Raw genomic sequence first — 15,766 nt, 5'->3', positions numbered from 1 at the left:
CACCTTCCGCCAAAAATACTTTTCATTCCATTGTGTGTTAGTAAAATAATCCATTAAGCTCACTAATATACACCTTCCGCCAAACACTTTCTGTTCACATGCACACCTTTCGCCAAAATACCTTCCGTTCAATTGTGGGTTACTAAAATAATCAATTAAGCTCACTAATGTACACCTTCCGCCAAACACTTGCATGATTAATAGTAGTCTCCGCCAAAGCAAAAAAAGATTAGCCGCAGCTATTCGCCATCCGGAGGAAGAGAGGACACGTGGTGACTTTTGGTTCATCATGTGGATTTCCGGACTCCCGCCAAGGTTCCCCACGTTTATCTCCAATTTACTGGAAAAACGTGGTCCAGACCGCTCAATGGACCGATACAGAACCGCGATAGATGACAAACTGCGTCTAGACAGCACGGTTCGGATGCTTGCGGGAGGTTTGAGGGTCCGCCTTGGAGATGCGCTAATCCACGGGCCACGGCAATATAGCATTCTACTTGATCTGTGGTTTGCAGCCGCTATTTATACTCTCCGAAGACCGTCCGGTTCACTTCTCCATGGTATACATAGTCATCTATATACCTTTTTTCTAAGAGGGCCATCTGAATTCGAGTTCAAAGTCCATTTTTTTAGATAGCTTACAACATATGACATGCAGTTGTGTTCAAAGTCAAGGCCACTGACCAACATGTTATGTTTCTTTTGAGAAACTAACATGTACTTGTACCCGAAAAGCTCTGGTAACCACCACTTATTTTATTTTATTTTATTTTTGAAATTAACCGCCACTTATATGTTACTATAATTCCACGCATGATAGATAAACGAATATATGTTTGCGTGTCTTCCTTGCACTACATTTTTTTCTCCTATTGTTTGCTCATGCTGTCATGCGTGAAACGGCAACGCGTACATGCAGGGTATTACGATGGATCTCCCGCGGCTCAACATAGGCCAAAACGGAAGACGGGCTTCCTCAAAGCATGGTAATAAAAAGGAGCCCCGTCATATTTCTTTGCTCTACATTAGTTCTGTACTAATCTAACGTGCTCTGTGTTTGCCCTGCAAACTACAGCCTTGCTGCTTTGTGTTGTTGCTGCCTCGTAGACGAGTGTTGCTGCGGCTCATGTCAGATTTGTCGCAAACACGCCAAGCCAGATGGTGACCGATGAACAGTCCGAGCTGAGATACATATGTAACGTAGTACATACTAGAAGAAAAGGCACGCCTTGGCACGCTGTTTACTGTAATGTAGCATCACGTGTACCTGACGAAACTGAATCCCATGAGGCTGAAGGTGTGTAGGAGTTGAAGACGTCGCAGTCTGGGACCCGCAAGTAAGCGACGATGTTGAGTATTATGATTATAGCGTAGGATCTTACTCTACCCTGTCTTGTACTTCAAGTTGGTCATTGTACCCCTATATATGCGCCCACGAGGCTCAAGCAATAAACAATCAATTCCACCAACATCCTTCTCTATTCCTTCTGACCGTCGTGGAAGATTTTCGGTCAGTTCAATTTATAAGATATTGATCAAAACAAAGATTCAGAGGGAGAATTGGTTAGAGAATGTTCAAGGCCAGTCTGGCACTAGCATTGAGGAACGAAACTGGACGAAGCTTTGAAACATTACAGTGCCATCTAAGATCAAGAATTTCTTGTGGAGGTTGGGGCAGAACTCGATGCCTACCTCAGATGTGTTGCATCACCGTCATATGGCAACATCTTTTGTTTGTGCAATATGTTCATCTGAAGACAATTGGAAGCACGCTCTATTTGAATGCATGTTGGCAAGAAGTGTGTGGTAGCTCGCTACAGAGGAGATGGTTGGACATATGTGTGCAAATCATGCTTTGAATGCAAGGTACTGGCTGTTCTTGCTGAACTCGACACTATCTCATGAGATTTTCACTGAGATGGTAGTGACCATGTGAGCGATCTGGAAAGTAAGGAGAAAAGCAATCCACGAGGATATATTTCAGAGTCCACTCTCAATGTTGGAAGACTAACGGCACTTGTGCAACGTGAGGACCGAGTCCTCCGCAGTTAGGCTCACGATCTCTCCTATCATGTAGCACACGATGTGCATGCCCTTGTATAGCTCGGGCAGTTATTCTCGGTACTCTGTATATGACCCCTTCGTGGGCAATGGAATGTGATCACGCAGTGTTTCCATAATCCAACTTGGCACCAGAGCAACCCTTCCTACGACCTACCCTCCATGGCCACCGACGACTCTTCCGGTGGCCTCGCGAGCTCCTCCGCTCCGCCTCCCTCTCCGGCACTCCCCTCTTCCGGACTCCCAGCCCCCATAGCTACTGCTCCACCGGCGACTGCTCCTGCCCCCATAGCTACTGCTCCACCAGCCACTGCTCCTGCTGCCATGTCCGTGTTTCCCTTCGTGCTGCCGGCCGCCCACTCTGACGTCGCATCTTCCTCTTCCCCGCCGTCCCCTCCATCCACAGCCTCAACAACATCGGCAACTTCATCACCTTCAAGCTCAACGTCCAGTCCGGTAACTAAAATACTAATTGGATGCTCCGACCAAGCCTTCACGTTAATCCTTATAAAACATCATAAATTATCCGTTAGATATGCAAATTGCACATCTACAACCATTGGATGAAGTGCCTCGAGGAGTCCTTGCCATCACTACTAGAAAAAAGGCTGTTAGTGGCGCACCTATTTTGGCTATTAATGGCGCACGCCTGGTGTGTCACTGTTAATCTACATAACAGTGCCGCACCACCTGCTACGCCATTACTATCCGAGACACTAATGGCGCAGCTAAAGTGCGCCATTACTAAGCCCAGAAGTGCGCCACTGCTGTTACTCCAAAGGACCATGCGTACCTTGTGCTCTAGGTTACTAATGGCGCACTTTTAAATAATGCGCCACTGGTGTTTTTATTTCTGTGCGCCACTAAAGTGCACTATCACTACTAGGGAAAACCCTAGTAGCAGCGCAGGTTTTAGACCTATCAGTAGCGCGGGGTTATGCACTACTGATAAGGCGCTACAGCTAACGAATAGCAGTAGCGTGCCTCCACCCACGCTACTGCTAAATCGACTTGGTAGTAGCGAGTTCCAGGAGGAGCGCTACTAGTAATTAGTAGTAGCCCTTCTCCCTGCCCGCGCTGCTACTATTATTTCGTATTTTATTTCTTTTTTATTTCATGTTGTATTCATACACCTTTACACAAGTTTTCATACAACTGGAATTTAGAAATTGTTTTTACATCATAATGAGTTACTACATCACAGGGTGAAAGAACCGTGTAGACTAGTTTCAAGTGGATGGACATCCACTTGAAACTAATCCCCGGTTCTTTCACCCAATGATATAATAAATATCATCATCATCATATCATTAACAACTTATCATCATAATACATCATTGTCATATAACACCTCCTCAAGATCATCATTTTCATCAATGAGACATCACATAGCAAATTGGTCACTAGTCGTAATCACAAGTACTCCTCACATCATCAACTCTAACACATTGTATCACATAATAAACATATTATACCTCATATGACCTACTACATTCTCTTAGGACCTACTATATTCTCTAAGATAAAATAGCAAAAAACAAGATAGCCCCTGACTCTCGATTATGGAGAATGGAGATTATCCTGTCTCCAATTCTTGCCTTTCGCTTAATGTTACTTCCAAGAACCTCCTTGCAAATGTCCAAACATTTTTTCCATTCTTTGATTAGCATGTGTTCATCGCTTTTAGAAATCCGATATGCACAGGTGAGCTCCTTAGATTCACCTGGCTGTATGTTCATAACTGCAAGGCGACCATTCTGATACATCAGATGAGGCACACAATCCATCGGGATTTTCTGTTGAAAAACATAGTAATAACTTCGTAGTTAGCAATGATGTACTAGTTTTAGAAGTATGCAAAAGATGCATGGATGTCGTAATAGTAAAAAATCTTACCAGGGTATCTCCATTGAAGTTATCGTGGTTCAACGCGTGCACTAGTGGCACGTATTCACCATAATTTGGAGGAGTTCGATAATAGGTATTGTAATTCTCAAAAAAAGTACAATAAGCAATCAGATGACTTTTCTCCTTATAAGTTAATTCGGAGCCATCAGTGTAGTGGGTTTTGTCTACCATCTTCTGCACATGCTTTGAAGATTCAAAATAAGCTGTCAATGGAAATAAGCTGTCAACTATTTTAAATTAAACAATATAAATTAGTTAATAAATATGTTTGAGAAACTCACATTGCGGTAGAATCGGAAGCGTATCAACAAGGACCCAAATGTCCATATTGTCTTGCTCGATGTCAGGATTACCAAGATCCATGGTGACAATCATACCCTCATAAAAACCATACATTTTGCAAAGTGCTTCCCAATTTTGGCAACCAAAATGGATTACGCTCTGAGAATTGTACAGATTTACTTCAAAATCGATATCATGATGGGTTCTTAGGTGTATTTTCTTTGTTTCATAATTTTCATGGTCTTCAAAACCCATCCTCTCCAAGACATAGCGTCTTGCATGGCATGGGATAAGCTAGTCGAATTGTAAAAGATGAAAATTAGACGTTGAAATAGTTGAAGTCATGCTTAATTACGAAAAAAACACTTGTCGTTGTTGCGTACCGTTTCAACACCGAAGGTCTCCTCGAGCTTAATGCTGAAGCGCCGATCTTCATCCAGCTCAACGAACCTGTCGCACATACCTCGATCATCGTGGCACCAGCTGCACTCCCCCGGGAGACTGTCGTCGTCCGAGTACGACATTTCCTACGTTCATAATTCAAAGATTAAACTTGTACATATTCTAGCACAAGTCATGCCAGAATTCACGGAAAAATCCGGCATGACCTTTGCTAAAAAAGGACATATCGAGCGCCTGAAATTTGCCAAAACGGAAATTAATCAACACTCCGGCAAAACATAGGCCACTCGGAGGTGTAACCAAAACATGAAATAATTGCTTAAACTAAAAAATAACAACAAATATGGCATGTTCAACTAGTTCTATTAATTCAACTAGTTCTATTAATTCAACTAGTTCTTACTAAATATAAACTTAGTATAAAAAGAAAAAAAACTAGTTCTTTCTAAAAATGAAGTAGTCCAACTAGTTATTAATTTACTTACTATACTAGTTCAACTAAAACTTAACTAGTTCAACTAAAACTAAAATAGTTCTATTAATTCAACTCGTTCTTACTAAATATAAACTTACTATAAATAGAAAGAAACTAGCACATCTACTACTACTAATTAACATCTAACTACTACATCTACTACTAATTAACATCTACTACTGCTAATTATACAACTAGTTTACCATCACTACTAGTAATTAATATCCACTACTTCTAAAAATCATTATCTATGAACCCTAAATTAACATCTACTACTACTAAAATCATCTACTAACTAAGCAAAGAGAGAGGGGGTGGGGGAGGGGTCGGGGGCTTACAGAGGGAGAGACGGTGGCGGGGAGGTGCTTGGCGACGAAGGGGCGGCGAGGGCGGGCTCGGGATCGGGAGGCGGCGGTCCTGGGCGGCGGGCTCGGTCGAGGGCGGCGGGCTCGATCGAGGGCGGTGGCGGTGAGGTCGAGGGCGGCGACAGTGTGGTCGAGAGCGGCGGCGGTGAGGTTGAGGGCGGGCGGCGGCGGCGGCGGTGAGGGCAGGCGCGCTCGGGCTCGGGCGGCGGCGACAGGAGTAGGGGAACAGGCCGGGGGGGAGGAGGACTTAGTGAAATTTTGATTGGGGGGGGGGTGGTTAACTCGAACTAGTAGTAGCGCTCATATGGAAAACGCGCTATAGCTAACTTATCTATAGCGCGTTTTAGGGAAAACCGCTACTGCTAATGGAAGCAGTTATTTCTTTTGTTTATCCCAATATCAGTAATGCTTTGTCCTAAAAAAACGCTATAAGTCTAAGCAATGGAAAAACATCAAAAATATACATTGGTCATCATTGATCTTTTTGTGTATAATCTAAATAGTCAACATGAATCCTCACTGTACCTGTATAGGTCAGGCGAGGATTCATATTGCAACCACAAATCATACACATATAGTTCAATGAAGACCAAGTGCTCGAGATAGGTTGAGAAACAACATATTTAAGGTGGTAAACACCTTGTTCGCTTAGCAGTATGGGACTAAACTTAATTAATTGCGGTGATACTTAGCAGTAGCGAGTTTTGAGGAAAACCGCTGCTACTAAGTTCTTTAGCAGTAGCGCGTCCACGGAAAGGGCGCTACTACGATATCTAGCCTGGAGGCAACACCGTGGCAATTATAGTAGTAGCGCTCTTTTCACCTAGAGCGCTACTGCTAGTCAGTCATTAGTAGCGCTCTTTTCTGAAGCTCGCTATTGCTAATTAGCAGTAGCGCCTGTTTTTAGACCGCGCTGCTGCTAAGATTCTGTGTATAAGGTTTTCCCTAGTAGTGTATGCACTGGTAGAAAAAGGGCCTATAGTCCCGGTTCGTAAGGGCCTTTAGTCCCGGTTCAGGAACCGGGACTAAAGTGTCGGTACTAATACCTCCCCCCTTTAGTCCCGGTTCAATCCAGAACCGGGACTAAAGGCCCTCCACGTGGGCAGTGCGCAGAGCCCAGCCAGGAGACCCTTTGGTCCCGGTTGGTGGCACCAACCGGGACCAATAGGCATCCACGCGTCAGCACTTCTGTGGCTGGGGTTTTTGTTTTTTTTTTGAAATGGGGGGGGGGGGGGGTTGGGGTTTTTGGGGGGTTAATTTAGGTGTTTCATATATTGTGTTAGCTAGTTATAATTAATAGAGAGAACTGTCCTCTGTTATGTCTGTGCTTGGTCGACGCTACATACTATACATACGTATATAGAGAGGACTAGACACGCTAGCTAGCTAGTAAGCAAACGAAGGAAACAGAAGATCGTCATGAACATATATGCATATATACAGAGAGAAGTGATATCGACCACCTCTCCTTCTCCGAGAGATTGGTCGAACAACAAGTTCTCGTATATCTATCTGACACTACCGGCTACATATATACAATAATTATCTCTTACAAATATAATCATACGGACTCAGGGTTCGCATAGAATTCTCCGTCTTCAGGGATCACGTGGTCAAGAAAGAATGCCGCCAATTCCTCTTGAATTCCTCGCATGCGAGCTGGTGCTAGGAGTTCATCCCGCTTCCGAAACATCTAATTTAAAGAAGGGGGTCAATACATATATATATATATATATGAATGAATGAAACTCAACACAAATGATGGTAATAAAATAAAATTGTGAATGTTGTTATTTACGTACTGCATATTGTTCGTCAGTGTAGCCCCGCTCACAGGTCGTGTGGCGGATGGACTCGCAAACATAGTAACCACAGAAATCATTCCCTTGTTGCTGCCACAACCACTTTACAAGAAATAGAGGTTAATCAAACTGATAAGCAAGAATGCCAAATGGTATTGATGAAACTAGCGCTTGAATGACTAGTAGATGCGCTTAAAATGCTACTATAGCTAGTACTTACTTTCAGGTGTCTAAATTGCAGCTCCTTCGGCAGTCCCGGAGCTTTTCTGGTGAATTTTCTCCAAACCCTGCCGGACAAAGAAAACAATTACTTGATATATCAGGAAATGAACAAAGTTGCTGATATGGTGGATAATGATCGATTTAATTTACTTCTCGAGTATTTGAGTCATGTCTGCATAGTCCTTGGGATCTTTTCGTCTTGAGTCTAAGACGGTTACTAGTCCCTGCTCAAGCTTAATATGTAGGAGAATATAGTGGAAACTGCACACGCATGCATAACTCATCAATTACATTACTATAACCTTGACTAATATATAAGGGAAACCGAATACGCACAAGACAGTAACACTCACTTGAAGTTGTAAGGAAAGAGTATTATATCTTTGTTTTGATTTATTATCAACGATTCAAGCATGCTGGCCTCGGTTTCTGCGGCATGAAATTTAACCTGAGTTGCATCTATGAGATATGTGTTAATGAACCCAATATCACCGACTTGTCTTTTCTTCAATTCGATGATCTTCAATCTGCATAATATAGTGAGGATGATTATAAATACATGCAATGAAAGAGCTAAGCTATATAGAGAAACTTAATGACAGAAGTAGTAGTACTTACAGACAGTAGCAGGTGACAGTTGCTTTATCGAGGGCCAATTGATTGAAGAACTGATAGAACTCCTCAAATGGAACAGGTAACAGATCAATTCCAACGAGGTCATGCTCCGGTTTAACTCTCGCATACAAAGTACTCCTCCCCCCAGAGTCTCTGCAGATTTTCAAGTACCAATCATGCAATCTTCGCATCATCGTTGATAGAGATCTTTCATCTTTGACGAGAGGCTTCCCGTACTCGTATCTTTGTATCTGCACGTCCATGGGTTCATAATGTACTTCGTCGGGCAGGTAATCTGCAAGATTGCTATAACCGGGCACCATCCTCGGATCATTATCGACGTTGTGGCTAGGCACCTTGAGCGGGGGGCACGATTGCTTCGCTTGTTCGCCGAGCTGGGCAATTTGTTTCCCAGCTCGTCGTTGTTTCAGCCTTTGATCACTGACAGTACTTCCCGACCGCTCCGCTTCGGCAAATTCCTTTCCAATAATGCGGTCATAGTTTCCTTTCGGCGAATCAGACTTCGGTGGTTTTGCCAGGGCAGCCAGAGTGCGCTTCACTTTCACCCGATCTACCTTCTCCTCCGGAGGTGGATGTTTCTTTGCTTTCACCCCTTCAAAGAATTTCTTCACTTCTTCTCGCGCGATCTCGGCGTTCTCCTCCTGGGTCCTCTCGTATGGTAACTTCTCTGGAGTCTTCAGAGAAGGACCGAATCTGTATGTCCTCCCGCCTCTGGTTGTACTGCTAGACGCCGACCGAGCAGACGTAGCGGTTGTCTTCTTTACTTGCTTAAGCGGCGGAGGAGAAGGACTACGACGCGCCGGAGCAGCTGGAGCGGCGGCAGGTCTCTTCCGCCCTTGCTGACGAGGCGGAGAAGGAGGAGGCTGGCTGCTCGGGCGCGTCGGCGCAGGCGGAGAAGGAGGCGGAGTGCCGCCACGCGCCGGAGAAGGAGCCGGCCGACGGCCCTGATCATCACTCGCCGGAGGAGGAGGAGGCGGTGGAGGCGGAGTGCCCTGACTCGCCGGAGGAGGAGGAGGAGGCGGTGGCGTCTAGTTCGGAAGGTTGATGAGCTCCTTCCGCCATAGGCATGGAGTCTTCAGAGCAGACCCCAGCCGAGTCTCCCCTTCACCGGTAGGGTGGTCAAGCTGGAGTTCCTCAAATCCCTCAGTTATCTCATCCACCATCACCCTAGCATATCCTTCTGGAATCGGCCGGCAGTGAAAAGTTGCGCCGGGTTCAGTAGGAAAAACAGAGCCAACAGCCGCCTTGACCTTCAAATTCATCCATTGCGTCATAAGGTGGCAATTTTGAGACTCCGTGATAGCATCCACGGGATAGCTGGCAGGAGCCGTCAAGGCATGCTCCGGCTGAAGCAGCTCGGTGGAAGCCACGCTGCTTCTGCGCTGAGATGGCGGGGTAGCTTCGGGGGAGGCTTCGGCAGTACGTTTGCTGCGATTTGCTTCTCGTTCCTCTATCGCGTCCACCCTTGCTTTCAGCGCCTGCATTTGGGTCTGCTGCACTTTTTTCCTCCTCTCATGGGATTTGTAACCGCCTGCGTCCGGAAACCCAACCTTCCACGGAACGGAGCCTGGCGTGCCTCGTGTCCGTCCAGGGTGCTCAGGATTCCCGAGGGCCATTGTGAGCTCGTTGTTCTCTCTGTCTAGAAAGAACGTCCCTTCATGCGCTGCTTCGATATACTGCTTAAGCTTACTGACTGGTATGTCCATTTGATCGTTCGTCCAAATGCACTTCCCTGTTTCAGGGTCCAGGGTTCCGCCAGCCCCGAAGAACCAAGTCCAGCAACGGTCTGGCCAGTTATTTGTCTCTGGTTCGATCCCTTTATGAACCAGATCATTCTCACTCTTGGACCACTTAGGCCGGGCTACGAGGTAGCCACCTGACCCCGTGCGATGGTGAAGCTTCTTCTTCGCAGCATTTTGCTTGTTTGTCGCCGACATCTTCTTACTCTTTTCTGATGTCTTGTGGGCCACAAATGCGGGCCAGTGATCTCTGATCTTCTCATATCTGCCCTTGAATTCTGGTGTCTCGTTATTTTCGACAAACTTATTCAGCTCTTTCTTCCACCTCCTGAATAGTTCTGCCATCCTCTTCAGAGCAAAAGACTTGATTAATTTCTCTTTAACTGGGTTCTCTGGATTATCCTCAGGCGGTAGGGTGAAATTTGACTTCAGCTCAGTCCAAAGATCATTTTTCTGCATATCATTGACATAAGACACCTCAGGGTCTTCTGTAGCTGGCTTAAACCATTGCTGGATGCTTATTGGGATCTTGTCCCTAACCAGAACCCCACACTGAGCAACAAATGCGCTCTTTGTCCGGAGGGGTTCAATAGGTTGGCCGTCGGGCGCAATTGCTATGATCTCAAACTTTTCATCCGCGCTCAACTTTTTCTTCGGGCCTCGTCTCTTTGCCGAAGTTGTGCTCGATTCGGAGGGCTAGAAAAAAGAACAAAGACTTAATTAATATGTGTACATACCAAAACAATGAATGCATCAATCAGCTAGTCAGCATAGGCTTAACTAATATATATACCTGGCCAGACTCGGTTCGGTCACCGGAGCCGTCATCACGGTCTCCTTCTTGCACCGGCATTGGGTCACCGGAGCCGTCCTCATGTTCTTCTTCTTGCACCGGCGTTAGGTCACCGTAGCCAGCTTGTTCACCCTCTCTTTCCAGACCATCGGTTTCGTTGAGAAACAACGAGATGGCATCACTTCCTTCTGCGATTATGTCCCTCAGCAACGCTTCTTTTGTTGCTTCGTCTAGGGCGGTGTCCATAGTTTCTACAAATATTTACAACATGGCAATTATTATTCAAACATGACAGATGGATATATTAGTGCCAAACGTAGAACTAGCTACCTAATCATAGTAAGCTATCGGGAGGGGGTATATATCGACAACGACGACACTACATCATGTTCGAGAGGATCGCCGAGGGGTCGGGAGGTTGCCTAGTGTCAAAGGATTCAACAAAACCATGTCTTCATCATTAGGCGAAAGTAACATGTGCATGATGGTACGAAGCTCTTCAAAGTTGTTCTGGAACGGAGTCCCAGATAGGATAATTCGCTTTTTGGTACAAAGTTCAGCAAGAGCCTTCCGAATATCGCTATTTGGAAGGCCTTTGCTGAATTCGTACCAAAAAGCGGATTATTCTATCCGGGACTCCATTCCAGAATAACTTTGCAGAACTTCGTACCAACATGCCCTGGTTACTTCCGGCTAATGATGAAGGCATGGATTTCTTCAATACTTTGACACTAGGAAACCTCTCTCTACTTCCGGCTAAGAAGAAGAAGAAGAAGAAGAAGAAGAAGAAGAAAAGAAGAAAAAAAAGAGGAGAAGAAGAAAGGAACAGTGGAGAAGAAGAGAAAATAGAATATATATTCTATTTTCTCTTCTTCTCCACTATTCCTTTCTTCTTCTCCTCTTCTTTTTCTTCTTTTTTCTTCTTCTTATTTATTTCTCCTCTTCTTTTCGGTAGAGGAAACCCTAAATAGCTAGCAAGTATCGTGGGTGTGAGATACATGTGGCCTTCGGTGTCGGACACTTGTGGGATGTGGGTGTAGTGTCCGACACTGACGGTACATGTATCTCACACCGACGATACTTTCTATTTAGGGTTTCTCCTCTACCGCTCCTCGACCTCTCGACGACCCTCGTTCCCGATAAAATAAAGAGGAAGAAGAAGAAGAAAAAAGAATAGAAGAAAGAATAGAGGAGAAGACTTTCTCTTCTTCCTCTCCTCTTCTTCTCCCTCTTCTTCCCCTTCTTCCTCGCCTCTCTCATGAATGTCCGGCATTCTCGACCCCCCCCCCCACGTGTCGAAGAAAAAAAAAGAAAAAAAAGAGGAGAAGAAGAAAGGAATAGAGGAGAAAAGAGAAAATAGAATATATATTCTATTTTTCTCTTCTTCTCCTCTATTCATTTCTTCTTCTCCTCTTCTTTTTCTTCTTTTTTCTTCTTCTTATTTATTTCTCCTCTTCTTCCTCTCCCCTCTTCTTCTCCTTTCTTCCTCTTCTTATTTCCTTTTTCCTCTCATTCTTTTTCTTCTTCTTCCTTCTTAAAAATACAAGAAGTAGTATTGCCTAATTCATTGTTCATATGAATATACAAACATTTTCATATTTACAATAATTAATATCACCAAAAAAATCTATGAACAGAAAAAAAAATCCTATTTTTTCTAAAAAACAATCTTATAGCCACATATACATTATAGCCACATACACATATTTTTTCTATGAACAGAAAAACAATCCTATTTTAGCCACCAAAAAAATATCACCAAAAACAATCCTATTTTAGCCACCAATCCTATTTACAATAATTAATATCACCAAAAAAATCCTATGAACAGAAAAACAATCCTATTTTTTCTAAAAAACAATAATTAATACAAACATTTGCCTAATTCATTGTTCACATACACATATACATTATAGCCACATACACATATACATCACATATGAACAAAAAAATTAAAGTAATAAAAATAAAAAAACAGAGTCGGGCGGCGGCTCACAGCGCGGGGGCAGGCGAGGGCGCCGGCGCGCGGGGGCGGGACGGGGCTGGGGCTGGGCGACGGCGAGCACGGGGCGGCGACGGCGAGCCCGTAGTAGGGTAGCTCGAGGCGACGGCGGGGGCGGCGAGGGCGCCGGCGCGCGGGGGCGGGACGGGGCAGGGGCAGGGCGACGGCGAGCACGGGGCAGGGCGCGGGGAGACGGCGAGCACGGGCAGCCTGACGGCGTCGTCGGGGCGAGCTCGGGAAGCCTGGCGGCGTCGTCGGAGCGGGGAACTGGTGATGAAATCTGAAAAAACGCTAAGTCTTTGCTTATATAAAAAAGGCATTGGTCCCGGCTCATGGCACCAACCGGGACCAATGCCACCCTTTAGTCCCGGTTGCAGCCACGAACCGGGACCAATGGCCCCTTTTCAGCAGCCCAAAGGGCGGGAAGCGAAGCCCATTGGTCCCGGTTGGTGGCACCAACCGGGACTAAAGGGGGGCAATGGTCACGGCTGGTGCCACCAACCGGGACCAATGCCCCCTTTAGTCCCGGTTGGTGCCACCAACCGGGACCAATGCCCTTGTGTTGCCCGCGCCCATAAGTTTAGTCCCACATCGCTAGTTGACAGCGGCCGGCACTGGTTTATAAGCTCTGCTGCCTCCACCCTCTCGAACTCCTCTGAATAGCAGGTCTATGGGCCTAATTTGACACTGCTTTGCCTGTGGGCCTATTGGGCCTTCTGCGGGCCTGAATCCTGGCCCATGTAGGGTTTCTAGTCGTATTCAGGCCGTGGAGGCCCAGTAGGTGGCATTTTTTTTTGGTTTTATCTTTTTTATTTCTATATTTTTTTGGTTTTTTATTTTTTTATTTCTACTTAAAACTAAATACTTATAGTTTTTTAGTGATTTCTTTTTGCTTTTAGGTCACAAAAATTATAAATTTTCTGTTAGTGCCATTAGTTTTAAATTTTAAATAGTTTAAATTTGAATTTTTAAAAATTTGTGTGAATCACTAGTTTATGAATAACTTTACTATAAAATTAGAATTTTTTTTCTATTTATTTTTTATTTCTACTTAAAACTAAATACTTACAGTTTTTTAGTGATTTCTTTTTGCTTTTAGGTCACAAAAATTATAAACTTTCTGTTAGTGCCATTAGTTTTTAAATTTTAAATAGTTTAAATTTGAATTTTTAAAAATTTGTGTGAATCACTAGTTTATGAATAACTTTACTATAAAATTAGAATTTTTTTCTTCTTTGCTATTTATTTTTATGAATCACTAGTTTGTGAATCACTAGTTTATTTCTATTTAAAATTAGAATAACTTCACTATTGATTTTAGGTCACACAAATTATATTCTTTTTGCTATTGAAGAATATTATAGTTTTATTTTAGTTGATCATAACATAATATTTTAATTGATTGTTTTTATTTTCATAAAAGTTTTGTAGTTCATTTTGTTTGCTATTAATTCATTCTTTGAGCTAAATGACTCTGAAATTGGAAAGCATTTCAAAATGAACTCTGAAAAGGTTGAAAGTTGGCATGGTATCATCATTTCACCCACATAGCATGTTCCAAAAAGTAGAGAGGGTTACGACAAAAACTTGATGCACTTCGTGTACAAAATGGACAATCACTTTCGAAGTATCAAAGTTTCGAACCATAAGACATGAAAGCATTTCAAATGAACTCTGAAAAAGTTGAAAGTTGGGATGGTATCATAATTTCACCCACATAGCATTTGCTTATTGCGGGAGAAAGTCTTCACTTTTTCTTCGCTTGTCTCATTTGCTTATTGCGCCGTAACCATGGATAATCTTCATTCTTTATCAGGATGCTTGGATCAGCCTTGACATTGAAGGGAGGAATTTCATGAAACTTTTCATAATCTTCAGACATGTCTGTCTTGCCGTCCACTCCCAGGATGTCCCTTTTTCCTGAAAGAACTATGTGGCGCTTTGGCTCATCGTATGATGTATTCGCTTCCTTATCTTTTCTTTTTCTCGGTTTGGTAGACATGTCCTTCACATAGATAACCTGTGCCACATCATTGGCTAGGACGAACGGTTTGTCAGTGTACCCAAGATTTTTCAGATCCACTGTTGTCATTCCGTACTGTGGGTCTACCTGTACCCCGCCGCCTAACAGATTGACCCATTTGCACTTAAACAAAGGGACCTTAAAATCAGGTCCGTAGTCAAGTTCCCATATGTCCACTATGTAACCATAATATGTGCCCTTTCCGCTCTCGGTTGCTGCATCAAAGCGGACACCGCTGTTTTGGTTGGTGCTCTTTTGATCTTGGGCGATCGTGTAAAATGTATTCCCATTTATCTCGTATCCTTTGTAAGTCAATACAGTCAAAGATGGTCCCCTGGACAACAAGTACAACTCATCACAAACAGTGTTGTCACCTCTGAGACGTGTTTCCAACCAACTGCTGAAAGTCCTGATGTGTTCACATGTAATCCAGTCGTCGCACTGCTCCGGGTGTTTGGAGCGCAGACTATTCTTGTGTTCATCGACATACGGGGTCACCAAGGTAGAGTTTTGTAGAACTGTGTAGTGTGCTTGAGACCAAGAATATCCGTCCCTGCATATTATTGAGTCTCTTCCCAGAGTGCCTTTTCCAGTCAGTCTCCCCTCATACCGCGATTTAGGGAGACCTATCTTGTTAAGGCCAGGAATGAAGTCAACACAAAACCCGATAACATCCTCTGTTTGATGGCCCATGGAGATGCTTCCTTCTGGCCTAGTGCGGTTACGGACATATTTCTTTAGGCCTCCCATGAACCTCTCAAAAGGGAACATATTGTGTAGAAATACGGGCCCCAGGATGACAATCTCGTCGACTAGATGAACTAGGACGTGCGTCATGATATTGAAGAAGGATGGTGGGAACACCAGCTCGAAACTGACAAGACATTGCGCCACATCACTCCTTAGCCTTGGTACGATTTCTGGATCGATCACCTTCTGAGAGATTGCATTGAGGAATGCACATAGCTTCACAATGGCTAATCGAACGTTTTCCGGTAGAAGCCCCCTCAATGCAACCAGAAGCAGTTGTGTCATAATCACGTGGCAGTCATGAGA

The 15,766-nt window shown here is 44.2% G+C and overlaps 1 long non-coding RNA gene across 1 annotated transcript; it reads left to right on the top strand.

Moving 5' to 3' along the window:
- Nucleotides 1-520: 520 nt before the first annotated feature.
- Nucleotides 521-1,481, top strand: LOC147963205 (uncharacterized). Its single transcript, XR_015608659.1, has 3 exons — nucleotides 521-740; nucleotides 920-986; nucleotides 1,076-1,481. It is a non-coding gene; the product is annotated as an uncharacterized LOC147963205 (long non-coding RNA).
- Nucleotides 1,482-15,766: the final 14,285 nt, after the last annotated feature.

Source organism: Triticum urartu, chromosome 6A (genome assembly GCF_056163025.1).
Source record: "Triticum urartu cultivar PI428250 chromosome 6A, HENAU_Tu73, whole genome shotgun sequence".
Lineage (NCBI taxonomy): Eukaryota > Viridiplantae > Streptophyta > Magnoliopsida > Poales > Poaceae > Triticum > Triticum urartu.
This window is presented reverse-complemented; position numbering and strand designations above follow the sequence as displayed.